Source organism: Diceros bicornis, chromosome 2 (assembly GCF_020826845.1).
Source record: "Diceros bicornis minor isolate mBicDic1 chromosome 2, mDicBic1.mat.cur, whole genome shotgun sequence".
NCBI classification, from domain to species: Eukaryota; Metazoa; Chordata; class Mammalia; order Perissodactyla; family Rhinocerotidae; genus Diceros; species Diceros bicornis.
In genome coordinates this window covers 10,748,165-10,754,673 of record NC_080741.1, presented here as the reverse complement: position 1 = coordinate 10,754,673, position 6,509 = coordinate 10,748,165, and positions in this window count along the sequence as shown.

The window sequence follows — 6,509 nt, the reverse complement described above, 5'->3', positions numbered from 1 at the left end:
CATCTCACAAACACACTTTCTGCAGGCAATCGCATCTACCTCCATCCTGTATCTCCAGTTTTGTGTTTCTACTGCTGGCCAAGCCTCTCTACCCAGACCCAGATTTACAAATTCACCTGCTGACAGGACCAGGTCGCAACTAACACTAAAACTGAACTCACTGTCCTCTCCCCAAAGGCACTTTTCCCCCGGGGTTTCTCTCTCACCACCATCCCCCAGTCACCCAATGCAGAACCCGGGCCTCATCCCAGCCCCCACTTTGTCTCTGCTTCTGCACCTCCAGGGATTCACTGAGTGCCCTCTGTCCCCTCGGCTCCCTCCTCCTCACCCCTGTCCTGGTGCTTCTCGATTTCCACAGTTTTACTGCAGTGAGCATCCTAACTGGCCTCCTCATTTCCATTTTCTCCACTTTCCAATCCATCCTTCACTCTGTTGCTCTTATCTATTCACAACACTCTGTTGAAAACCTTTGGTGGCTCTGCATTACCTTCAGTGTAAAATCCAAACTCCTTAACAGGGCCCACAAAACCCTTCCTGATTTGGTCCACCCCTCTTGCTCGTCCCATCTCTCTCTCATTTGTCTTCAAATTCCCCACACCCCAGCCTCATTGGAATGCTTGGAACACTCTTTCTGATCGATGGACATCTCTTGGACTTTGCATAAACTCTTCCCTCTGTCTGCAATACAATTTCCCTAAGTTTTTCATTGGGTTGTTCACTTCACTGGGTTATTCATTTCTGCTCAGTTGACACTCCCATGAAGCCTTTCCTGACTGTACCCCTCAAGTCTAGGTTAGGTTCCCTTCCCAAAACACATTGCATCCTAGGCATTCCTTAATCATCACTCTTTCCACACTCCTTGAATGAAGGGAATTTTATTTTTTAAGCTCTGTATCCACCATATCTAGCATTGTCTGGTGCACAATAGAAATACAATATGTTTTCTGAAAGAGTAAATAGAAGGAGAGAAGGAATGGATCATTTTGATGGGAATAAATCTAGAAGGTAGATGTTCCTCTGAGACACTACGTCTACACCTCGGTACTTGCCACAGGGGACTCTCCATTGTGTGGCGAGTTGCCTGTGGTCCATCTCAGTTATCTGCACCTGGAGAGCCCCCCTGTTGCTTACTGTGCTCTCCAGAATCAAACAACACTGCCCACTAGGGCCAGGTCCTCAGGTTTGGGAGGAATTGACCAGCCTGCTTCCCAAGTTCTGTCCTTCTGACAGTGGAGGTCCCATAGGAGTTTAAGTCCACCTTCTCAGCTACGTGACCTAGGAGTGCTGCAGACTTGGGAAGAATGAATGCCCAGATGCATCCATATGTCAGCCCTGACTCCAATTTTTCTCACTGCATATTATTTAGGTTTTATGTGTCAGTTTTTCTTGTCAAGGGACTTCATAATGGTTAAAAACATCTCTTGCACCTCGCTTTCTATCATTATTTCCTGTTTCTCTGTAACAAAAAACAAATTTTGACAACGCACGAATATATCTGTAGATCTGGGGTGCTTTTTTAAAGCTTGTGGGTTTTTACGCTTTTTAACAGATTGTTGAGACTTCTGAAACTCTAACTTACCCTGAACGTATTTCAGTTCTGAGTAGCTCTGATCAACTTAATTTTCAAAGCATTTATCTTCAGCACACTGAGGGAGTTTTAACATATCCTTTACTTAGTTTGGTGTATTGCCATGATTTTTGCCTCCTGTTTCTGTAAACAGAGAATTAAAGCAATGGGGAGAGGTCAAAGCAGCATTTATCAGGATGACTTGCCCATCTCTCCCATGAACAACTTCTATGGTCTGTTTTTCGTTCAGTTATTACAGGTCAAATGTTACTTTTAGATGAGAGCTAATACCTTTTGTTTCTTTAAAGGACCTTAAAAGTGCCAAGAAGGCCATGCCCGTTCCTCAAGTGGGTACACTTGACTAGGAAGGTTAATAGATTAATCCAAGGTCATAGAGCAAATGAGTGTGAGTCTGGGAAGAACAAACACCCAGGCCCTGACATGCCGTCACTGCAAGATTTTGCCAGCTTACCCTGACGGTCTGATCTCTTATAGTTTAAGTGACAACCTTCCTCTATCAGTCACTGTCATCCTTTGTGACCAGAGTTTTTTCCTTGTAAACATAGGACATTTGGCTTCCTTTAAAGCTGACCTCAGGATCCTTTAATTCATAAGCTCGCCATCCTCAGGTTCTCAAGACAACGAATGGGGCACACAGTTCCTCGGACACTTGCAGATGTCTTTTCCCAGGTGACACCAACCTGCGGATGAATCAGAAATGATGACCTAGACTGACACCCCGAGAACCTGGGCATCTTCAACGCAGTAGTTCTCAACTTGGCTGCAGTTTAAAAGAAAATTCGGAGCTTAGGCCCCGACCTCAGAGATTTGTGTTTAATTGGTTTGGGATGAGGCTCAGGCATGGTTATTTTTAAAAATCTCCTTGAATGATTTTAACGTAGGACAGGGGTTAGGAACCAGCACTGTTCTTGGCTCTCTTGCTGATTTGGTGTGGAACCACTTCATCCTGAAAAGCAGGCTTTGTAGAGCCGTGGCCAAACAGGTCAGAACTTTGCTCTATTTTTAATCTAAGCCGCTTTTATTGTGCTCTGAAGATGCCTGAAGACAGAAGGCTGACCTATCCTTGGGGGTTATAGACTGATGACATAACCTTTCTGTAAGGAGACTGAGACAAACGAAGCAAACGGAATCACTCAAGAGTCTTCTAAAGCACCTGGATGAGTAGAATTTGAATGGAACAAGTTGGCACACCTTTGGAGTGAGTAAAATTATGCCTCTTGAACCTGTCAGAAGTCCTTGAAATAAAGCAGTGGATAAAAGGGACTAGTGGCTATAATTGATTTAGTCTTTCCAGGAGCCTTTGATAAAGTTCCTCTTAGAAGGGAACTCGGTAACAGCGGGTGTGTGTCGGGGCTGGGGGGGAGCCTCAGAACTACCAGGGATAAGGGCTGATTAGGAGATGGAATGCCTTGAGTCAGGAACAACTGGCTGTTTTTCAGTGTGGGCCAGCCGACGGGGGCCTGCGTGATGATCTGATGAAAAAACTTTGTGATTTTTAAGATTCTGTTTTGTTTTTGTTACCCAATTTCAGAGCATCATTTGAGAAACAAGGCTCCTCAAACAAAGGGGTCAATTACCAGCTCTCTGCCCTGCTCCTTGTCCGTGACAGCTTGTCCAGGACAGAGCAGTAAGGTTGAGGGGCTATTTGTCTGGCTTTAACCCCAGACCTTGATTCACACTCTGAAAATGTAAGATCTTCTAACGTGTTACAAACAAAATGAACTATGGGGATTCTAGAGACTGTTTTGAAAGGCTGATGGATGTGATAATCCACTTACTCATAGGCAGACAGGGCAAGAAGCAGAAGCAGAAGAGCTGCTTAGAACCTACATGTTTCCCCTCCCATCTGTGGGGCCTGCTACATTGGCCCAGAGACCTCATGTTGCCCAGGTAACCCCGGCCCCCTATATCTTACGTCCTCTGGAAGATTTTGTTTCTCCAGCATCTACTCCTGCTTCTTTTAATCTTAGCACAGTGTTTTTTCTTTGGCACAGCGTCATCCACCCGATCCATGGCATTCAGGCGGGAGCTGTTACTAATCCACCCCCCACCAACATCCATATATCTTACCTCCAAGGGTGAGCATGTCTCCTTGACCTGGCCAATTAGCATATTCCATCCCTTTGGCCTCAGTAACTGGTACAGGGCTGGTCACCTTGCCCAACTTGGTCCAGTGAATTCTGGCCCAGGGATTTTGTTGGAACTATTGAGAAAGAGGATCCTTCTGCCCATTGTATTTGCTAAGCTGGTAACTAGCGACCCATGAGGAGAGTAGCTTCTTGAGAAAGGGAAACAAAACAGAAGAAAGCAAAGCCAAGAGATGGAGCATGATGCACTTCTTCATAACATCTTTTGTGTATCTGGAGCCAGTCATATTTACCAGATATGCCCACTGGACTTTGCTGTTATATTAGTCAACAAATCCCTCATCCCACGTGTCTTTCCTTAAGCTTGTTAAAACTGTGTTTCTGTCACTCATAAGACCCTTTCATAGAGGTCTCTAGTGAACACCTTTCAACATACCATAGTGTCTCATCCCATTGAAACTAGTCTGTCCTGTCTCCTTAGGTACAGGCTCTTTGGTGCAGTGGTGCATGGCGAGCTCATCTAAGAAATGAGTCTGTGCTGATAAGCCAATGGGAGAGGGATGGAGAGGGGTTGTCTCAGGTAAAAGGTTTACGTTTTGACAGCAGTTTTCTGGAGCCAATAGTTCTCCTTTTGGTTAACCCAACAGAGTGATTGCGAGGAACGCAGGGAAGGGGGAGATTGGGAATGAAGGGTTACTGAGCATCTTCAATATGCCAGGTACTGTGTCAGGTGCTTAACATATGTTACCTTGATTCTTACACAAATTTGTGTATGTTATTATCACTGTTTCACAGATCAGAAAATAATATCAATAACAATAATAGCTACCATTTATTGAGTGCTATGTTCCAATGTTAACTATAATTCTACTTTATCCATTATAATCATAATAACCTGCAAGGTAGAGATTATAATCTATATTTTATAAACGATGCAACCAAGTTTCAGAAAGGTTAAGTTCACCATCACACAGCTAAAAAGAGGATAAATCTGTACTTGGGCAGACTCAGTTTGGAAGCCAAGCTTGATATGAAACAGATCTTCATTTATAGGCTTGTGATGGGGCTGGCTGGGGAGATATTTTGGGCTAAGGAGGGGCTCTCAGCATGCCTGACATTGAAAAGAGAGGCACAGTCAGCAGGAATAGAGCATGTATGGTGTTGACCCTGAGCTACCCACCTCAGGCCCTGGCACAGGGACCACCAGCTTTAGTGGGGACCTCTGGTCAGGTTACTTGCTTAACAAGATCTAAAGGAGTTCTCTACCCAGGACCATAAAAAGACAACAAGAAAAAATAGGAACACAATGTAGAACACAGCTTTCATCCAGCTTATATATCATAAAATAAACTCACATAGATCCTAAACATACTGGATGCTCCTTACATTTGAGCATCTGGTGTTAATTACTAGTTGGTGAAATGTGGAGCTGGCTGGGATTAGGGGGTGTTTGCTGGGCCCTATTAGTATTCTCTCCTTATGTTGCGCCAGTCCTGGGAGTTCTGTTCATCTGTGCTAATGTCCTGTGATGATTTTGTCTCATGTTGATCCATTCCAGCCCACTTCAGACGTGTATCTTCATTCTGAATCAGAGTCGATATCCAAGCTACAAAGAGATCTCTGTCTTTTTTTCTTTTAGAGTACAACTCCTTGGAGCTCAGTCTTTAAGATTTATTTATCAACTGCATTTCAGTCATGCCATTTACTCCTGTTCCAACTGTGAAATTAATTAAACAAGGAGGCCGTTAGACTGAGGTGTCTCTAATGCTGTGGTGCCTACGCGAGCAAACCCAAATCTAAGGCTGTGCGTGCCTCAAGGCTACAAAATCAAAACGCTAAGGACAACCAATCACAAGCAGACAACAAGGCTTTAAGCTACAGCCAATCAAACAATTTTCTTCCTTTGCATCGGCACCTGTTAAGTCTTTCCCTTCGCTCCTGTCAGCAGAGTGTTCCTAATCACTTCCGGTTTGGCACTGCCTGATTAGAATTGATTTTTTGCTCAAATAAACTCTTAAAATTTTTAATACGCCTCACTTTATCTTTTAACACCACTCATGGCTATGATGTTTGTGGTAGGCTGAAAAATGGCTCCCGCAGATGTCCATGTCCTAATCCCTGAAACCTGTGTATATATTACTGTACACGGTGAAAGGTACATGATTAAGTTAAGGATTTCAAGATGGGGCGAGTATCCTGGATTGTCCAGTTGTGCCCAATGTACTCCCAAGGAGGCTCAGAGTCACTCGAAGGAAATATGAGGATGGAAGTAAAAGATTGGAGTGATGCAAGGAAGGGGTGATGAGCCAAGGAATGCAGCAGCCTCAAGAAGCAGAAAAAGGCAAAGAAACAGACTCTCACCCTGAGCCTCCAGAAGGAACCAATTCTGCTGACACCTTGACTTTATGCCAATGAGACTGATTTTGGACTTCTGACCTCTAGCACTCTAAGATAACAAATTTTGTTGTCTTAAGCAACTAAATTTGGGGTCATTTGTTACAACAGCAATGCTCCACACCAAAGGTTAGGTGCTGGAGGGATTTTTTACCTCCAGCAAGTGTCTTCTGCAGACACCTGCCCCTTGGCGTTTCAGTGACACATTTGTGAAGTTGTGAAGACTTCCCCTGATCCATCTAGGTGGGTTTCATGGGTTCCTCTGGCTTTAAGAGGGGAAAAAATAACTTTTGGTTTGTGTGCATCCTCAAAAATGCTCCCCCTTACAAGGCCTTTATTCTCTACTTACTCCCTGTGTCGCACTAGCAATCACTCCCCCTGCCACAGCAACTTGCTGGTAAAAACTGTCTGCTTGCTCTTTCACTGGGTTTTACTGTGAT